General features: G+C 44.3%; 2 long non-coding RNA genes across 2 annotated transcripts in view; both read left to right on the top strand.

The window, feature by feature from the left end:
- Window positions 1–398: 398 nt before the first annotated feature.
- On the top strand, window positions 399–7,277 carry LOC136625139 (uncharacterized). Its single transcript, XR_010792510.1, has 2 exons — window positions 399–4,163; window positions 4,923–7,277. It is a non-coding gene; the product is annotated as an uncharacterized lncRNA (long non-coding RNA).
- A 9,443-nt stretch (window positions 7,278–16,720) lies between these two features.
- The window catches only part of LOC136624567 (uncharacterized), a 45,362-nt gene continuing 42,741 nt past the window's right edge, over window positions 16,721–19,341 (top strand). Inside the window, exon 1 of the long non-coding RNA XR_010792351.1 lies at window positions 16,721–16,875. This is a non-coding gene — a long non-coding RNA (uncharacterized lncRNA). The remainder of the gene's footprint in view (window positions 16,876–19,341) is intronic.

The following is a 19,341-nucleotide window of genomic DNA, read 5'->3' as shown; positions in this document are numbered from 1 at the left end:
ATAGATTGTAAGCTCTTGTGTCTCCCTATTTCCTCATAGACTGTAAGCTCTTATGTCCCTCTATTTCCTCATAGATTGTAAGCTCTTGTGTCCCTCTATTTCCTCATAGACTGTAAGCTCTTGTGTCCCCCTATTTCCTCATAGACTGTAAGCTCTTGTGTCCCCCTATGTCCTCATAGATTGTAATCTCTTGTGCCCCCTATTTCCTCATAGATTGTAAGCTCTTATGTCCCCCTATTTCCTCATAGACTGTAAGCTCTTGTGTCCCCCTATTTCCTCATAGACTGTAAGCTCTTGTGTCCCCCTATTTCCTCATAGACTGTAAGCTCTTGTGCCCCTCTATTTCCTCATAGACTGTAAGCTCTTGTGCCCCTCTATTTCCTCATAGACTGTGTAATGGAAATTAAGGTATTATAATTGTTATATGAATTAAAACTGCGCAATTAGAGACGCCATTGAAATATACCAGGAGAAGTTACTTCACAAACTAGGGACATATGTCTAGATGAGATAAGAATATCAAGAAGCTTCCACATGTTAGCTGAAGGGGCCCTAGGAATAACAAGATACTAAGGGAGGGGTTGACGCCTCACACTAAGACTAGAGAATAATGTTCATAAACTAGAAATATGTGGATGTGTATATATATGGATATATGTATATATATATATATATATGTGCATATGTATGTGTATGTATATATGAAGGTGCACATGTATGTATGTGTGCCTATATGTATGTAAATGTGGGTATATAAGTAATATTTAATATTACGCCACAGAGTCATGAAAAGGACTACACAAAATGGCCGACCACATGCTTAGCTAAAGTACAAGGAACACATATGGTGTTGATAAGATAAGAACTTCGAGCTACTTGGGCCCCTCAGCACTCCATCAAGAGGTTATTCACTGCTGACTTGGAAGATTCTGGAAGGTATGCAAATGAAGGGTTAAGTTGACCTATGACAAATGTTGGATTGGAAACTAACCAATAAACTGCATAGTTAATTGTCCAATGATGCTGCGACACCCCATTGTAAGGGGGCTATAAATAAAGATGCCCGACATCGATTTGTTGGGAATTCTTTGATGAATCCATAACTGTGTGGGCTCTGTCATTTAATTCCTCCGTCATATGACGTACTGAACTCTAGGTGTGGCAGCCCTACTGCACGGGTCACCTGGACTTCAGTCGCAGGGTACACTCTGCTGTCCCTCATCAGGCTACCGCCGTAGCATGGGTCATATGACGTCATTCACAAGGTACACTCCGCTTCCCCTAGACGGCCATATATTTTTGTCGCGACATTTTTGGTGGAGAATGAAGCGGGCCTCACAACAGCACCCCTAGCCACGGACGCTCCGGAGGTGGAGACCAGGACACAGAGAGACCGCGGTAAGTAACCCATTGTGTTACTGCCTGTCTCCTGAGCTCTGCTCCCTGTTCTGTGGTTTGGTGTGTGACGTGATGCGCTGTTTAGTGTACTAGTGAATGTTGCTGCTTTAAATGTGCTTATCTGTTCCCTCCTCTGTGCTCCTCCTGAGTCTGTCAGATTTCTTTGTGTAACTTTTCCTGTATTGACTGTCGCTGGCTGCAAGGTCTTAGACTGACACTTTTATGGTATGTCTAAATGTGTTAATGACTATTCTATATGTGATGACAAAGTTTTGTGTGTACAGAGACTCCCTTTGACTGAGGGAATAAGACCTTTTAAGCATTTCATAGACTGACAATACAGAAGGGAACAGCCTGCAGATATATATGTACATGTCACGTGCACGCTATATAATGACCCAGATGACAAGACTGACTTAACCGTTATATGTGACAGAACTTACGATACAGTGCAGTTAAATTAGTTTAAAGACGCTGTTATTCAAATAACTTACTGTTGATGAGCGCGTTCTTGTCAGATGCAATGAGTTAACTTACCGCAACCCGTCTGTAGCAGATTACACTAATTTTGGTAGACTGCCAATTGACTTCTTAGAGACTGAATATGTATAGATAAGAGTTTATTGCTGTCACCGCAACTTGGGGAGAATTGTATATATATATTTTACATTATTACTTAATTAATTAATTAATTAAATTAAATTAATTGCATTCCTAGTGGAGTTTTTATGATTTTTGTTAACAACACGTTTGATAGATTGCTGTGAGGTGCCTGTAGGTCTTCAGCAGCTGATAATTCCCCAGCATTATAAGTGTATATGTGTAATCCAATTTCACTGTCAGAGAGGTGAATTGGACAATGACTCAATGTACTGTATTGCCCTTAAGTCACTGATGTATGAACAGCAGTAGCAGTTGAGTTGCCCCCATTTCCCATAACTATATACATGTATGGCATGGATGCCAATGTATAGATGCCGGCCGGCTAAAATGTTGTTGTTTCTCTGAGTGATAAGTTCTTTTTGTCCTGAGGTAGGTGAAATTCAGCTTATTCACTACCGTGACCTGGGTATGCGCAACCTGGGTAGGACGATGAAGTGAGCCATTATATTAAGCTTTATATCATCACCCATCTTGGTCACTTTGGGGTGGTATCAACCCCATAGGGTACAAGACGGAGGTGGATTTTTTCGCCTAGTGACCCGTCGTGACGGCACTGGGGTGGTATCAGCCCCAGACGGCTGTGCATAGACAAAGGGGGGGGGAGCATCCACCTATGTGATGACATTTGTACATGGTTTTGCAGGTTACACCTGAGGCTTAGTAATAACCAGTTGGATCATGGAAGGCTCACTGGGAAATGAGGGGGAAGGGGAAGTATGTGTTCAAACGCCCACTAGGCAGATAATCCACGAGACAATAAGCACCCCTGTCAGATGCGCTGATTGCAATAGATTGACTTATATTAGTGTCCATAACTTAGACTATACAGACACAGTAGTGACAGATGACGGAACATCTTCGCATACGCACACAGTTACTGGACTGGGACAGTGTACAGAGTTTATACAAGGTAACACTGACAATGACAATCTCCGCAAGCAACTTTATGCTCAGACACTAGACATCCAGGAAAAGAGAAAGACTATAACACAGCTGAGAGAGATTGGGCGGAGGTATGGGACGCTGTATAGACAGCTTAGGGTCCAGCATAAAAGGTTAATATTACTGATTTGTTACCCTGCTGTACTGGTGAGACATCTGCATACGGAGACCACCAACCGCTGCCCCCACACATAATGTGTTCAGAATGCAGTATTATATGTTTTGTTGTTATCTGAGCTGTTGATAGAATTTCCCTTTACATTTAATAACTGCATATCTCTATAGTATTTGTACATGGTTTATATGTATTTTGTTTTCTGCCTCTCACAACCAGTAGGTGGCCACTGCTGGACAGTGACGGTTTTGGTAAGAACACAATGTCAGCATTACAATATAGACACTTAGTTTTAGCTGATGCTTGTAACTGCCCTTGGTAAATTAGTATTTCACCTGTGCTAGAGAAATTGTGAACATGAGTACTAAATAATTATAACATACATAGAAAATGTACAGCTCAGGCTGTGTATGATATATATTGAGAATATATGTATTAGTTCTGCTTATTTCAAGTGCTATACAGTCCTCACAGGTATATTACAGTCAGACTCTTGGTTTTGTCTGGCATTCCTAATTGGCGGAGAGATAATTAAAAATATAGGATTAACACATTTTTATGTCAAGGACATGCCCAGTATATGTATCAGGGCAGTATTGTGGTATTTACTTATAACATGTGTACAGTTCCTTCTACCCCCATATTTTGTTTTGTGGTGTACTTCTAAATCCGGCAGAAGCCATGTGGCTGGGTTGGGCGCTATACCGCACTTCGGTCTTCCGCTGGATTTAGAAGGGGGGGAGAAAGACTGAGAATATTTTAGCTTTTTTTAGTTAGAGTAATAGGATGCACTCCTGTCACCTGACCGCATTACCTTCATGTCACAAGAAACTGAGGGGTTTGAATATGTAAAATGATGAACTGATGGCTAACTCAGATTTTAAGTCTTGTTTTGTAGATGGCTGAGGATACCAGGAACATGGCAGGTACAGCGGTATGTAGCAGTCACACAGAATGAGGTAACAAGCAGAACCATTTCCACCTCATCTGTCAGCACAGGAGGCGGAAGTGAAGGCCCTGACAGAAGCATGTAGAGCGGCAGAGGGTAAGGCAGACATATACACAGATTACTGCCTAACATGCAGGCTCTTATGTTGCTCATATAGCTAGGGATAATAGAGGAGGACTGAATAGAAGCAAAAGGAAACGCACGTGTGGGCACTGCTGCCAAGGCAGCTGTAGCAAGACCTAGGGTAAGAGGGTTAGGTCAACGTCCAAACCTGTAACCCCGGCCCCTCCAGTGAGCTTAATAACTGAGCTGTTGGACGAATGCAGGGGCAAGCCAGACGGACGCCGGTCTGTGTGAAGAGACCACTGACTATGTCTCTCTCATGCCCTCTACTCGATGATGGCCCATTGTGCACACAGAGAAACACACCAGTCAAAGACTGATGTGAAACCTTGTGTCTCAACATTGGATTGTCCCTGGATTCAGCACGGTCGCTGCCAGGTATACCCAGGAGCATATGACCTGTGCTTTACATACATAGGGAGAGTAGTGAAGGCAGTACAGAGGCACACACCTGGGCCGCTCTACCCACTTCTAAAGGTTGCAAATTTGTATATTATGCCATATCTGTGTTGACAGCTTATCTGTATACGTTAAGGCCTGTCCAATCAGGTATCGTTTTGCCACTACAGAGGTAGCAACCAAATTGTTGAACGAGGTAATTCTGTGGGTATGGGATTCCAGAGACAATAGAAATAACGGCTTTCATACAGTATGGTACTTTCTCTGGATATGTCCAGGCCCTGTAGAAACATTTATATTTGATGCATAAATAAGTGTTTGCTTCCCTTCCAGATCCTGACTCCGTGTATACAACACATGTTCTGGAGCCAGGATATTGGAAACATGTTCTGATGATAACAGCCACTTCAGTGAAGCCTGAAGGGAAAACAAACTGGGTTCACGCTGGTCGCTGCCAGAGAGTGACCATGGCAGGAGAGTAATCATATATCATTGTATCCTATGTAAAATAAATGTAATACTTATCCTCATAATAATAATGGGGAAGGGGTAATGGTATGACACCCTACTGGGAGCAATAGGTATTGCAGTGGGAGTACTGAACTTTACTGATATGATCTCAGGCCAGAGCAAATGAGGCTCAGGCAAGTAAACCTACGGCCCAGTGGATGCCATCCATTTATTCTCCTCAGTGTTTAATGTTTGGATTGTGATAAAATGTCTTAAGAATTTTAAAATGCCAGCTTAGCTGCTCAGCCTAATTAGAGTGTTAAAGTATAGAATGTAGGTTGAGAGATGTATAAATATGCTCAGTCTAACTTAATGACCAATAATGAGCATTTTTGAAGAAATATCAGATTGATGAAAAACACAAATTATAATTCACAGATTGAGACTGGGAAACAGACAAATATAAACTTTAAAAAGTCTAATATTTATATGTGTTCTAACATTGTGGAATTGTTGTCCCTCCAGTATCACCTCTAAGGAGAAATCTCCATGATGTCTATCATACTGGTTGACCTAATCTATGAAGCTATTGAGCCATAGAGCAAAGCAGCAAGTACTGTTCGCTTACAAAGACTGCATTCTGCATGAGTTATGGACAGCTGAACAAAGATGGACTGTACTTTGAAATATGTTTCCTAAACACCTCTTTACAATATTGTGTTCCGCTTCTGCTTGTCTCATGAAGACACACGCACGCTCCTTCTCCTACCCAGGGATAGCATAGCTGCCATAGGTTCCAGCGAGGGGATGCCCTACGGGGTGTTACCTTGTATGGGTAAAGGGTGTGGACTCCTGAAGAGAGCCCAAGGCGTTTATGCCCTTCTCCCAGTGTTAGGTAAGGCAACCTGCCCCTGTAGGATAGTTTAGTTTGGGATCGGGAAGGAGAGTGAGATATTTGCGTGGTATAACATAGTAGGACAGCAGAGGTGATCTCAAAACAGTGGAAACAATGAAGAATACACATTTGTGTCATGATAATAAAATTGTATATGTGTTTTTGAGTTAACATATATTGAAATATTAAGAGTAGCAGTAATAGGGCTGATCGGGAAGATAATAAAGTGTTGTGTTTCTTAGAAATTTAAACTCTAGGAGTTAGAGTATAGTGTGTGAAGCTTTAGGAGTTGACATATCAAGTAGCATATTGGGTGAGTATATACATGATGTAAGAATAAATCATGTATGTCGCTGTTCTCTTAAGGAGCAAGTAACCAAGGTCCAGGTAATGCTCTCTGGTATGTTAAAAAGTGATTAAAGCACTATAACTACCTACGAGACCAGGAACTGGTAATGAGACACCTGTTATCACAGGAGTCATCCTTGACAAAAGCATAAGATAATAGCAACATAGAATATAATGTGTTCTGTGAATATATATATTTTACTAACTGTGAAGAGGAGGACGTTAAGAAGCCACCGCAGGAAGATTGCATTGCCCAGTTTCAAATCATATAAGAGGAGGAGATGTAATGGAAATTAAGGTATTATAATTGTTATATGAATTAAAACTGCGCAATTAGAGACGCCATTGAAATATACCAGGAGAAGTTACTTCACAAACTAGGGACATATGTCTAGATGAGATAAGAATATCAAGAAGCTTCCACATGTTAGCTGAAGGGGCCCTAGGAATAACAAGATACTAAGGGAGGGGTTGACGCCTCACACTAAGACTAGAGAATAATGTTCATAAACTAGAAATATGTGGATGTGTATATATATGGATATATGTATATATATATATATATATATGTGCATATGTATGTGTATGTATATATGAAGGTGCACATGTATGTATGTGTGCCTATATGTATGTAAATGTGGGTATATAAGTAATATTTAATATTACGCCACAGAGTCATGAAAAGGACTACACAAAATGGCCGACCACATGCTTAGCTAAAGTACAAGGAACACATATGGTGTTGATAAGATAAGAACTTCGAGCTACTTGGGCCCCTCAGCACTCCATCAAGAGGTTATTCACTGCTGACTTGGAAGATTCTGGAAGGTATGCAAATGAAGGGTTAAGTTGACCTATGACAAATGTTGGATTGGAAACTAACCAATAAACTGCATAGTTAATTGTCCAATGATGCTGCGACACCCCATTGTAAGGGGGCTATAAATAAAGATGCCCGACATCGATTTGTTGGGAATTCTTTGATGAATCCATAACTGTGTGGGCTCTGTCATTTAATTCCTCCGTCATATGACGTACTGAACTCTAGGTGTGAGCAGCCCTACTGCACGGGTCACCTGGACTTCAGTCGCAGGGTACACTCTGCTGTCCCTCATCAGGCTACCGCCGTAGCATGGGTCATATGACGTCATTCACAAGGTACACTCCGCTTCCCCTAGACGGCCATATATTTTTGTCGCGACAACTGTAAGCTCTTGTGTCCCCCTATTTCCTCATAGACTGAAAGCTCTTGTGTCCCACTATCTCCTTATAGACTGTAAGCTCTTGTGTCCCCCTATTTCCTCATAGAATGTAAGCTCTTGTGCCCCTCTATTTCCTCATAGATTGTAAGCTCTTGTGTCCCCCCCTATTCCCTCATAGACTGTAAGCTCTTGTGTTCCCCCTATTCCCTCATAGTCTGTAAGCTCTTGTGCTCCCCTATTTCCTCATAGACTGTAAGCTCTTGTGCCCCCCTATTTCCTCATAGACTGTAAACTCTTGTGTTCCCCCTATTCCCTCATAGTCTGTAAGCTCTTGTGCTCCCCTATTTCCTCACAGACTGTAAGCTCTTGTGCCACCCTATTTCCACATAGACTGTAAGCTCTTGTGTCCCCTATTTCCTCAAAGACTGTAAGCTCTTGTGTCCCTCTATTTCCTCATAGACTGTAAGCTCTTGTGCTCCCCTATTTCCTCATAGACTGTAAGCTCTTGTGCCCCCTATTTCCTCATAGATTGTAAGCTCTTGTGTCCCCCTATTTCCTCATAGACTGTAAGCTCTTGTGCTCCCCTATTTCCTCATAGACTGTAAGCTCTTGTGTCACCCTATTTCCTCATAGATTGTAAGCTCTTGTGTCCCCCTATTTCCTCATAGACTGTAAGCTCTTGTGCTCCCCTATTTCCTCATAGACTGTAAGCTCTTGTGTCACCCTATTTCCTCATAGATTGTAAGCTCTTGTGTCCCCCTATTTCTTCATAGACTGTAAGCTCTTGTGTCCCCCTATTCCCTCATAGACTGTAAGCTCTTGTGTCCCCCTATTTCCTTATAGACTGTAAGCTCTTGTGTCCCACTATTCCCTCATAGACTGTAAGCTCTTGTGTCCCCCTATTTCCTTATAGACTGTAAGCTCTTGTGTCCCCCTATTTCCTCATAGACTGTAAGCTCTTGTCCCTGCTATTTTCTCATAGACTGTAAGCTCTTATGTCCCCCTATTTCCTCATAGACTGTAAGCTCTTGTGTCCCACTATCTCCTTATAGACTGTAAGCTCTTGTGTCCCCCTATTTCCTCATAGAATGTAAGCTCTTGTGTCCCTCTATTTCCTCATAGACTGTAAGCTCTTGTGTCCCCCTATTTCCTCATAGACTGTAAGCTCTTGTGTCCCCCTATTTCCTCATAGACTGTAAGCTCTTGTGTCCCCCTATTTCCTCATAGTCTGTAAGCTCTTGTGCTCCCCTATTTCCTCATAGACTGTAAGCTCTTGTGTCACCCTATTTCCTCATAGATTGTAAGCTCTTGTGTCCCCCTATTTCTTCATAGACTGTAAGCTCTTGTGTCCCCCTATTCCCTCATAGACTGTAAGCTCTTGTGTCCCCCTATTTCCTTATAGACTGTAAGCTCTTGTGTCCCCCTATTCCCTCATAGACTGTAAGCTCTTGTGTCCCCCTATTTCCTTATAGACTGTAAGCTCTTGTGTCCCCCTATTTCCTCATAGACTGTAAGCTCTTGTGCCCCCTATTCCCTCATAGACTGTAAGCTCTTGTCCCTGCTATTTTCTCATAGACTGTAAGCTCTTATGTCCCCCTATTTCCTCATAGACTGTAAGCTCTTGTGTCCCACTATCTCCTTATAGACTGTAAGCTCTTGTGTCCCCCTATTTCCTCATAGAATGTAAGCTCTTGTGTCCCTCTATTTCCTCATAGACTGTAAGCTCTTGTGTCCCCCTATTTCCTCATAGACTGTAAGCTCTTGTGTCCCCCTATTTCCTCATAGACTGTAAGCTCTTGTGTCCCCCTATTTCCTCATAGTCTGTAAGCTCTTGTGCTCCCCTATTTCCTCATAGACTGTAAGCTCTTGTGTCACCCTATTTCCTCATAGACTGTAAGCTCTTGTGTCCCTCTATTTCCTCATAGACTGTAAGCTCTTGTGTCACCCTATTTTCTCATAGACTGTAAGCTCTTGTGTCCCTCTATTTCCTCATAGACTGTAAGCTCTTGTGTTACCCTATTTCCTCATAGACTGTAAGCTCTTGTGTCCCCCCTATTCCCTCATAGACTGTAAGCTCTTGTGTCCCTCTATTTCCTCATAGACTGTAAGCTCTTGTGTCCCCCTATTCCCTCATAGACTGTAAGCTCTTGTGTCCCCCTATTTCCTCATAGACTGTAAGCTCTTGTGTCCCTCTATTTCCTCATAGACTGTAAGCTCTTGTGTCCCTCTATTCCCTCATAGACTGTAAGCTCTTGTGTCCCCCTATTTCCTTATAGACTGTAAGCTCTTGTGCTCCCTATTTCCTCATAGACTGAAAGCTCTTGTGTCCCCCTATCTCCTCATAGACTGTAAGCTCTTGTGTCCCCCTATTTCCTTATAGACTGTAAGCTCTTGTGTCCCCCTATTCCCTCATAGACTGTAAGCTCTTGTGTCCCCCTATTTCCTTATAGACTGTAAGCTATTGTGCTCCCTATTTCCTCATAGACTGAAAGCTCTTGTGTCCCCCTATCTCCTCATAGACTGTAAGCTCTTGTGTCCCCCTATTTCCTCATAGACTGTAAGCTCTTGTGTCCCCCTATTCCCTCATAGACTGTAAGCTCTTGTGTCCCCCTATTCCCTCATAGACTGTAAGCTCGTGTGTCTCCCTATTTCCTTATAGACTGAAAGCTCTTGTGTCCCCCTATCTCCTCATAGACTGTAAGCTCTTGTGTCCCCCTATTTCCTTATAGACTGTAAGCTCTTGTGTCCCCCTATTTCCTCATAGACTGTAAGCTCTTGTGTCCCCCTATTTCCCCATAGACTGAAAGCTCTTGTGCCCCCTATTCCCTCATAGACTGTAAGCTCTTGTGCCCCCTATTTCCTCATAGACTGTAAGCTCTTGTGAGTAGGACCCTCACCCCTATAATTGGTGTAATACTGTATGTAATGTCTGTCTGTGTGATCTCTGATGTGTAAAGTGCTACAGAACATTATTATGTGTCATTTGGAACAATACATTGTATAAAAAGCCATAAATGATACATTGTGTACTCGTGTCTCTGTAAGCTGTTCTATATCTGCTTGCTGCATTTACTTCCCATCTCCGTACCGTCACTGCGCCTCCGCGGCCGCTCACTGCGGCAGGTTGGGATTCTTCTACTTTTCTCACTGTATGAGTGTTATCACCTACATCTATGAAAGGTTTTCAGGTCAGTAAACATAAAGGGTACCGCTGGGCTTCAAGGTAAGAACGGGAGGAAAGTGAAAGGACTTTCCTTCGCTGGAAATCTGATTTGTGCTGGAAAGTGTTACTACGTAAATCTCGCCTGATAACCCTCACACTCCCAAACATCTGCTGAATACAGATGGCAGCCATGTTAATGGACGCCGCAAAACCATTTATCAAACACTCCTAACTATTAAGAAAACCCTGTTTTCTATAGAAAGACGGTGCGCGGTCTACGGAGGTGGTTTTTACGTGCTGCTATTGGCGGTACAATGGGGGGGGGGGGATATACTGTAACGCGTATCAAAGGAAATGTTAATATATTTAGGCAGGTGTTCTAGAAATAATGAGCATCTATCTCCTAATTGATTTCTTCCTTGAATATTCCGTGGTGGTGAGGCGGTTGTGCGGCTTATCTGATCTACCGCAGGAACGGTAGCAAAAAATGACAAGAAAATCAGCAAAGACAAATACGGAGACTAATCGTGTTTATTTGATGAACTATATGGGGTCTATTATGGGTTATATAGTAAAAAAAATTGCTCTATTCATAAAGACCCGAATAAAAAAGTTCTCATTTTCTTTAACCCCCATGAGGAAAATCGTGAAACAAAATATACAAAATAATGGAGAAAATTGGAAATTTGGAGTCTCACAAAAAGACACAATAATAAAATGCAATCACAGAGTTGTATGAATCACCAAATGGTACGGTTAAAAACTATAGATTATTCTGCTAAGTAAACCAACATGGAACAATGCCTCTGCAGCGCCACCTACTGGAAGACAGCATTCCTGCAAGTCCATGTCAGACTCCTTCGACAAGTGTTGTAACAATGACTGAGAATTGTGAGCCAAAGCCAGAGACCATACACAGACAGCTGTTTCGGAGTGATTGCCCCTCATCAGTGAGCAGCAGGTTTCTGGCTTGGCTTATGTCCCAGAGGAGCATGGACGGTCTTATAAGTCTCCTCTCTCACCTTCTAGTTTGTTTAGACCAACATATGGTCTGAGTAAATGCACCCCAGCGTTTATGCCCCGTCTACTGTGCGCTTCATTCAGTCCCCTCTTCACTGCAGGGAGTGCAGTAACCCCGCAGTGAGGAGGATGGGGGTCGTGGTACCCCCGTTCTTGAGATCGGGGGAGTCTCACTGATTAGCAAGTTATCCCCTATAAATGAATACTTTTGCAGATGTTGACATTGTTTAGAGTACTTTTGGAAAACTGATTCCAGCGGTCTGCCACTAGGCTAGGTGCGCACTAGCTGTGTGTTGGAGTTGAGCCCGAGAGGCTTTAGCGTAGCTTGCATAGGAGAGCACAGGGGCACAAGTTCATGTGCTGTTCGGTTTACGCGGAGGCAGTAAGTACATTGACTTCCATTGTCATGTCCTATTTGTCATTAGTAATGGACAGGAATAAGACATGCTATGAATGTTATCATGCGGGCTATCAGTCCATGTGAAAAAGCCTTACTGCATGTCCTCATAGCCTATATTAGGGCTGAGTGCTGTCCATGGATTAGTACAGATAGCACATGGCCTAAAATACTCTAAAATGTGCGAGAGCCGTAGGGTGGCCGCACACGGCCATGTTTGTGCTGGTATTTGCACACGCTAAACACAGAGAATAGAAGCCATTGATTTTGTGCATGCACAAAAAAATAGGTCTTGCTCTATTTTCCTGCGTTTTGTGCAGCAAAAGTGCCATAGGTCTCTAGGGCAGGTGTGAAAATATACAAGATGAAGGGTGTGACCCTGCGCAAAGAGACAGCTGGACCTTATTAGGCTGAAATTGCCATTTAATTCCATGGAAAGGGTGTGACACGCACGTGTACCAACTGGTCTTGCATGCGTAATTGCACATATACAATACCCTGATTACGTTCCTTTTTAAGTCTCGTACATGTACAAAAATACTGCGCTGCGGCGAGCGTTTTTGTTCATTCGCTTGTGTGCCACCACCCTTAGGCTGGATTCATACAGGTATCAGCATTTTTATGTTTGCCCGCCAGCGACTTACAAGTGTAATGTTTGTGCACCCATTAAGATGGCCCTGGCCCGGTGCATATACGCCAAGGTCGCAATGCCGTTGGGTGGAGGGAGACAGTTTAGCTCAGCTTAACTGTCTCTCCCTTCCCTCCCCCTCGCCGACTCTTGGCAAGGGGAGGAGGTGGGACGGGGCGGGTGCTAGTGTGCTAAGCTCCCGCACCCTCTCCGCCCCTTGTCGCAACCAGCAATGGGAGGATCCAGGACAAGGATGGAGCCTAGCCCCGCCCCCTCCCATTGCAAACAGCCGGCAAGGGGTGGAGAGGAGCAGGAAAGGGGGTGGGAGTTTAGCAGTTACGCTGCTAAACTCCCTCCCACCTCCCTTCTCTATAAAAGCACATGGCCGAAATGCACTAACTTGGCCGTCCGGGCGCTTTTACGCCGCGGAAATACGCCCATGTGCGCTGATGCATTGTAAACCATGCATCAGAGAGGCAGCATATATTAGCTGGGCGTGAAAACCCGGTCGATATACGCCCATGTGAATCCAGCCATATACTGATCAGTTTAGTATTAGAGATGAGCGAACGTACTCGTTTAGGATGATTTAGCAATCGAGCGCCGCTTTTTTCGAGTAACTGACTACTCGGGCGAAAAGATTCAGGGGGCGCCAGGGGTGAGTGGGGGGTTGCAGAGGGGAGTGGGGGGGGAGAGAGAGAGTTCCCCCCTGTTGCCCACTGCTACCCCCCGCTCCACCACGCCGCCCTCCAGCGCCCTCCGAATCTTTTCGCCCGAGTAGTCAGTTACTCGAGAAAAGCGGTGCTCGATTGCTAAATCATCCTAAACGAGTACGGTTACTCATCTCTATTTAGTATGTTTGCAGTTCTATTTTTATACTGCAATCTGTGATTTTCATGGATGTTAATATCCCACGTTGCAGAGACGCAATGCATTTTTTTTTCGAAAAGCGCATCGCACTCGCAGCTGGAATCGCGGGGTTGCAAGTGAAATATCATTGTGAGTTTCTCAGACCGATATCACACTCGCTCATGTGAATGCACCCTAAAGGCTTTTAAATAGAGTTTTGAACACTTTTTTTTGTAGCCATTTATGAACAAAACCGTATACGTTAAAAGTATGGAAGCGTACAGCTTTACGTTTCCATGTATATGTATTCTCTCTCAAACAAACATTCGGCGCACCCAACATTTATGCTAGTTGCGCCAAACGTTTGCTCGGCGCCTCATGCTATCTGCCTATCGCAATCTATTGACTCGCAAGCGTGCTAATAGCGAAGGCATGTTAAAATAACGGCACAGCGCGCCAATCTTGTTGGTACTGAATAGATTGTACACTTTCTAAATCAAACGTTTACAATGCCAACACCAGCGCCTCATAGTGTTTGTTTAGCCCCTTGTGTAGCCCTACTGACCTCTTGGCTACACAAATAATGTGGGTAGACGACGATAACAGCATAGCTCACCGCACTAGTCATGGTGGCAGATAACAGCATAGCTCACCGCACTAGTCATGGTGGCAGATAACAGCATAGCTCACCCCACTAGTCAGGGTGGCAGATAACAGCATAGCTCACCCCACTAGTCATGGTGGCAGATAACAGCATAGCTCACCGCACTAGTCATGGTGGCAGATAACAGCATAGCTCACCGCACTAGTCATGGTGGCAGATAACAGCATAGCTCACCCCACTAGTCAGGGTGGCAGATAACAGCATAGCTCACCCCACTAGTCATGGTGGCAGATAACAGCATAGCTCACCGCACTAGTCATGGTGGCAGATAACAGCATAGCTCACCGCACTAGTCATGGTGGCAGATAACAGCATAGCTCCCCGCACTAGTCATGGTGGCACTGAACAGATCTGTATACATCAAGCGTAGTCCGCACATTCAGTAAAATGCAATTCCCTATCTTAATGTAAACATGAATCTCAAAGTACCCGGTAATATAGGGTGAAGATAACATATTGGTATGTTGTTGCATCATTAGCAGAGAAGTAGACTGCAGGAAAAATCACCCACCAGAACACATGCACTCAGGAGCATAGCTGGGGGTGGGGCAAGTGGGGCATGTGCCCTGGGTGCGGTCATAATCGAAGGTCGGGGGGCGCCAGCTTAGCCGATTGCTTCTGAAGCGGTTTTCAAATGCTGCGCCCTCCACAGCACTTTCTCCACCTGCTCTCTGCATTGGAAGCATCACATGAGCAGGTAGAGGTGAAGGAGGATAGGAGCTCAGCAACATGGCAGTGCAGACGAATCAGTGCATGCACTGACCTGCTTTACATGGACTAGCCAAACCCTAATCCAGTGACTACCTACCATATGCATAAGTTAAATAATAGAGATGAGCGAGTATACTCGCTAAGGCACATTACTCGAGCGAGTAGTGCCGTAGCCGAGTATCCTCCCGCTCGTCTCTAAAGATTCGGGGGCCGGCGGCGGGCGGGGAGTGGCGGGGGAGAGCGGGGAGGAACGGAGGGGAGATCTCTCTCTCCTTCTCTCCCCCCTGCTCACCGCCGCAACTCACCTGTCAACCGTGCCGGCAGCCGAACCTTTACAGACGAGCGGGGAGATACTCGGCTAAGGCACTACTCGCTCATCTCTATTAAATAACTTTTCCCATTAAATGTCTGATTGCTAGGGGTCTGACGACCTAGTGTACAGAGTGAATATCTGAATATCTCCTGTGAGTTAGGCCGCTTCCACAAGGGGAATGCAAAATCGCAGCGATATTGCATCTGTGTCCTGTGCAATATCGTGTTGCTACAAAGTCACGCGACTTTGTAGTGCTCTTTTGCCGGGATTTTCGGGGGGGATAGTTTAGCAGAGATAAACCGTCTCCTCCTGCCTGACTGCAATCCAGGTTTGGCATATATGCGCCAGGTGCGGGCCGTCTGAACGGTGCCTTTGTTCGTCTGTTCACACGTTTTTATGGCGCCGGCCAGTACATGTAAAAACGCCGACGCCTGTGTGAAAGGGCGCTATGTCTGTATACACATGAGAGATCTTTCTCAGTCCTGACAATATCAGTTCAACTTTTCTTGTGATTTTGTGATTTTTGTACATGATTTGCATGCGTTTTTCAGGCCTGTAAAACAAAAATGCATAAAAGTACAGGCTCCGCATTTCCCGGTTCTCTTGTTTCCATTTTTTTAATGTTTTTTTATGGCCCCTACGGTTACATGTGTTTGAATAAACCACACTGGCAAGTGCAGTCCAGTTTTTTAACACGCTTGAGAATAGATGACGCTGTATTTTTTTACTGTTCACCTGTGATATTTATATTAAAATGACTGAATTCTGTTTCCATCCGTTTACACACTCAAAGTCAGACGGAAAAATCGTCCGTGTGAATATACCCTTATGAAGGATTCTATTCAGGAGGCTGAATAATTTTGAGAATACCATTAAAAGTGACATTTTGTGGTGAATTTGGAGAAGCCACTTGTTATATTAGTTATGTTGAGTTGTTTGAATTGTTCTTCCTTGATACTTTTTTTCTAACCAGTTGACAGCTCTTAAAGGGAACCTGTTATCATGCTTGAGCCTCATGAACTACGGCTCAAAAGTGATGGTATGGGGAGTCCGGGGAGCTGTGCTTGATACTCACCAGGTCCTCCGCTCCAGCGCTGTGTCCCCATGAAGTTGCCATGCGCATGCACGCTGGCTGTACTCTGCCATAGAGATGAATGAGAGAGCATACGCACTGAGCCGGCTGAAAAGAGTCACGTTGTGTGCACACAGCAACTTCACGGGGACATAGTGCTGGGACGGGGACCCGAATAGTATGAACTCCCATTCCACTATGTCTGAGCCCCATATGTGATGACAGGTTCCCTTTAAATTTGACCTATAAACCTAATTTCCAGTGTGGATTGAATGCTTCTGATGGCAGCTGTACAGGGCTCTTCTGGCATGTTATATAGAGATAAATCATTTACTGACAGGAAATAGAATATGGTTCCTATTCTTATAGTAAGATTTAACAGCTGCGGATATAAAATTCTATTTACAGCGCAAAACTACATCTTCTAACCTGGTTTCTAAAGGCGCACAGAAGATGTACTTGGAAAGCCGATATCAGATGTTCTCAGCGGGCCACAACTATTATTAACCTGCACCCTGATCCCAGTTTCATCCACTTTTGTATTGCCTGTGAACTTTTGGGTAAAGTGCGACCAGTAAGTAAATAAGTCCATTTAGAGTCGCTATTTCAGTCTCTGAAACCTAAATCCCATCTATAATGTCCACAAGCAAAATGATGTTGTGCGACCTTTCATCAGCACAAATCTGATTGTGTGGAACAGGTGTTGATGCAGGTCAAGTCTATGATAACTTTGATTTGGCTGCTGTAATGCAATAACATAACATGATGGATGACTACGACGCGGTTTATGGCTGGTTCTAGCAGGCGGCTTTCCTCTGGATCCTGGCTCTAGAATAGGACAAAGCACAGCTGCCGTGTAAGAGCAATAAGCAGATCATGCCGGGGGATATGACGATCCAAAGCACATTTATTCTGCGTGCATTAATTTATGGAAGGGTTAGCGGTACACAGTATGGAGTCCGTTCGTACACACAGTATAGATGACATAGTAATTGTCTACAAGAATCTTGACAAATTGACTGTTATTACAGAAGCTGGTGAAATGGCTGCTATAAATCAAATGTGAGCATTTCCAATTGCACTGCATTGCGGGAGCCGAGAAACAAGTTTTTGGTTGGGTGGATTCTGAAGTCCAAAGAAAGTTGTAAGCCAGTACCCCTAGAAGAGTTAACAGGGGGCACAAAAGCACAGTAACATTGCGGAAGGGGAGTAAGTTATAAGTCAGTACCCCTACAAGAGTAAACAGGGGGCAGAAGAGCACAGGAACACTACGGAAGGGAACAAAGTTTTAAGCCAGTACCCCTAGAGGAGTAAACAGGGGGCACAAGAGCACAGTAACACTATGGAAGGGAAGAAAGTTGTAAGCCAGTACCCCTAGAAGAGTAAAGAGGGGGCAGAAGAGCACAGGAACACTGCAGAAGGGAAGTAAGTTGTAAGCCAGTACCCCTAGAAGAGTAAACAGGGGGCAGAAGAGCACATTAATAGTACGGAAGGGAATAAAGTTGTAAGCCAGAACCCCTAGAAGAGTAAACAGGGGGCACAAGAGCACATTAACAGTACGGAAGGGAATAAAGTTGTAAGCCAGAACCCCTAGAAGAGTAAACAGGGGGCACAAGAGCACATTAACAGTACGGAAGGGAATAAAGTTGTAAGCCAGTACCCCTAGAAGAGTAAACAGGGGGCACAAGAGCACATTAACAGTACGGAAGGGAAAAAAGTTGTAAGCCAGAACCCCTAGAAGAGTAAACTGGAGGCAGAAGAGCATAACAGTACGGAAGGGAATAAAGTTGTAAGCCAGTACCCCTAGAGGAGTAAACAGGGGGCACAAGAGCACAGTAACACTACGGAAGGGAAGAAAGTTTGCAACAATGTAAAAGTTTACTCCAAATAAAATTAAAGGGGTTTCCAGGACATGAAGAAAAAGTTATATGAGCTTAGATAAAGAAAAATTGGATATTCACAGGCATCAGTGGCCATGAAAGAATCACAGCTGAAGGGCTCATTCACACAAGCATAGCGATTTTTGGTCAGCTGTGTCACGGCTATGGCGCGTCCAAAATCGTGTGAAGAGGCGCACAAATTTGCCATTTCTGCCCCAGTTCAGACGGTCCGGATCAGGCACATATACGCCGATCCCGGATTGCCCCCTCACCGACTGTCGGCAAGGGAAGGGGGCAGGATGGAACTAGTGTGCTAAGCTTCCGCATCCTCTCCGCCCCTTGTCGGCTGCCAGCAATGGGAAAAAGTGGGATGGGGCAGGAGCTTAGCAACTAGTTCCCACGCCATTCTGCCTCCTCCCATTGCAAACAACCAGCAAGGGGCAGCAATGGGAGCCGCCACCATATTCCGGCCAGGAAGATAGTTCCTGAATTATCTTTCCTGGCTGATGTAAAAGCGCCAAGCTGAAATGCGTTTCTATGCGCTATCTTGGTCGGCCAGGCGCTTTTACGCCACAGGAATTCACCCATCTAAACTGATGCATTGTAAACCAATGCATCAGATGGGCAGCGTATATCGGCCAGGCTTGAAAGCGCAGCCGATATACGCTGGTTTGAATAAAGCCAAAGCCTGTGAGTGGCTGAGTGGTCAGGTGCACAATGTACGGCATGTGACCGCCCACCGCTTTTTCTCGCCACCAGGACTGCAGCGCTGGACGGGGAGCCATCGGGATAAGTGAGTATTCAATTTTCCTTTATTTTAAGTCAGTAATGCTTTTTTTCATGTCCCAGAAAACCCCTTTAACCCCTTGAGTGGCAGGTTTCCTACCACCCTGTCGTGCCCACCAGGGCAGGTTTTTTAAAATGGTCTAATCATTGAATTTCAACTAGTTTTGCAGTTGCGTCTCAAGAGCCATAACTTTTTCATTTTTCCATTGACATGGCCATATGAGGGCTTGTTTTTTGCGGGACAAGTTGTGATTTTTTAAATGGGGGAGGAAAAAAAGAAATGGGGAAAAAAGAAAAAAGGGGCCATGTCATTAAGGGGTTAAATAATGTATTAACTTCCTTCTCTGGGTCATTACGACGCACACGGATACCAC

This window comes from Eleutherodactylus coqui, chromosome 4 (genome assembly GCF_035609145.1).
Source record: "Eleutherodactylus coqui strain aEleCoq1 chromosome 4, aEleCoq1.hap1, whole genome shotgun sequence".
Classification (NCBI taxonomy): Eukaryota; Metazoa; Chordata; class Amphibia; order Anura; family Eleutherodactylidae; genus Eleutherodactylus; species Eleutherodactylus coqui.
This window is presented reverse-complemented; position numbering and strand designations above follow the sequence as displayed.